Source organism: Penaeus japonicus, unplaced genomic scaffold (genome assembly GCF_977035675.1).
Source record: "Penaeus japonicus unplaced genomic scaffold, GWHDUDI00000001_assembly GWHDUDI00000020, whole genome shotgun sequence".
Lineage (NCBI taxonomy): Eukaryota > Metazoa > Arthropoda > Malacostraca > Decapoda > Penaeidae > Penaeus > Penaeus japonicus.
The window spans coordinates 42,233,242-42,235,741 of record NW_028234422.1 but is presented as its reverse complement, the minus strand read 5'-3'; positions in this window follow the sequence as shown (position 1 = coordinate 42,235,741).

Below are 2,500 nucleotides of genomic sequence, written 5' to 3'. Positions count from 1 at the left end.
TAGTTGCAATAATGATATTGGGCATACTTCGCAACATGATATTTGTGATTCATCATGAATCCCTGAATTAACCAAGCTCTCCCGACTGGGGCATTGATCATATGTTGCAAATTATCCACGTTGTCTGATTAGATTATGTCAGATTATATATATATATATATATATATATATATATATATATATATATATATGTACATATATATACATATATATACATATATATATATACATATATCTATTACATATGAGTAAGAATCAAAATCAATGAAAACTGCTAACGTTGTTCTGTCTATCTATCTATCGATCTATCTATCTATCTATCTATCGATCGATCTCTCCGATCCCTTCGCGTATCAAACTGACCACATGACGCCCTGTTTTCCAATATCGACCATCGATTGAGCAAGATGCAATCAGAATATGGATATATCATAGCGAACGAAAAAAATAACAACTTTGACAAAATAAGATCGACAAAAGAGAGAGAAATGGCATAGCACTTGATTTTATTTCCGAACAGCCACGATCACTGCAAGTTCTATTTCGCGCGTGAGATATCTGGCCGACTCATAAACACATACTATGGCCACATAAGCTGAAGGCCTGAAAAGATTTTCTCAGATTATTGAAACGGCGGACCCTTCCCTCCTCAATTTATTTTCGCTTTTGGAAAATTATACGTGAATCATAGTAAAAATAGGGGGGAGGGAGGGTAGGTGGTTCATAACACCCAACCTTTTTTTCCGACCCCCTAGTGAAGCCTCCATGTTGAATTGGAAATATTTAACAATCTTTAGCTAAATTCTGATATGAAGTAGCATCATTAGCCTATTGTAAGAGCAATATTTGCCTAATTCTGTTTCCCCTCGAGTTTTGCGGTACATACTGGCGCTTACTTTGAAGTCGTTGTGGACACGTATACGGCAGTGATAACGTATAGCCTTCGAGGTCAAAGGTCACGGGGTCGGCAGCCATACAGAAATGCAGCAACAGGCAATTCAATTATAAATTAAATAAAATCGGATTATACACAACGGGAAAAGAGTCGTTAGATATCGAAAGCAATGTAGTGATAATGATATCGAAAATAACCATTTTCAGTATATCATCATTGTCATTATTATTGTTATTATTATTATTATTGTTGTTGTTGTTGTTGTTGTTATTAATATTATCATTATTATTATTATCATCATCATCATTATTATAATTATCACTATCATTATCATTATTAGTATTGCTATTATTATTTGTTATTATCATTATCAGGGTTATTGTTATTACTTTTATTATTTTCATTATCATTATTATTATCATTATAATCATTTCATCATTACTGTTATTATCATTATCATTATCATCCCTATCTTTATTAATTACTAGTAACATCAGATCAAAGTCAACAATAAAAATTATAATGAAAAAAAATGACTGTGATAATTCTAATAATGATACTAACGGTAATGATAATGATAATAATGATTAGGAAAAAAGTTGACGAAAAGTAAAAATACTGAGAATAATGAAACTGATGATGATACTGATAGTAATCATAATAATATGACTGATAATAACGATCGTAATTTGGTAAAAATAACAACAACAACAATACGACGATAATTGTATTGATAACAAAAATAGAATGATAAGAGCAAGGATAATGATAAAAAGAGTAACAATGATAAGAAGAAAAACGACAATGATAGTAATAATGACAGAATAATGATAATGATATTAACAATGATGATAAAAGTAATTACAATAATATTAATGTGATAGATGGCATTAATGATGATGATGTAGAGTAATGTCCCGTCCCAGTCCATCAAGTCAAAAGTGAAAACGTATTTGCTTTCCCTTGATGCTGACCAGGGAAACAAGTGCTAAGGGCCTGGCTAACCCTTGTCAATTCAAGACCCCTGAAAGTTGTATCGTGTGGGGGGGGGAGTTTAAATCAATTACATGGATGTATTCCAGCGTGACAATCTGTTTCTGAGGCTCAGCCTAATATAAAAAAAAATCTAAAACTAATTGAAAAATACTAATATGAAACATTAAATACCAAAAACATGTGCAGAAGGCACTTAAAATGATTAAAGCTTCCGTAAAAAACAAAGGCTAGATCAGCAAGTCTGACGCCACTACTGAAGGCTTGAAAATTAAAACTTGAAATCTAAATACGACAGAAAAGAAAAAAACAAAAGTCTGGTGAACTAACATGAAATCAAAATGGCGACACAGCCGGTTAAATACCCTGGAGGACTAGGCATATTATCTTAAGAATTTTATGATTTACAAATATAAATAAAAAGACAACATGAAAAGGAGGTATAAATATAAAACAAAATCCCTAAAATTATATAAGCATAACCTAAAAACTAAATTAAATAAAACGAAGCAAAAATGAAATGCATAAAACGTTTCCCCTAATGTTTAAGATAAAATTAAAGAAAAATTGAGACCGTAAAAGTTCATGAAGTATTAAAATACTAAAAATGAA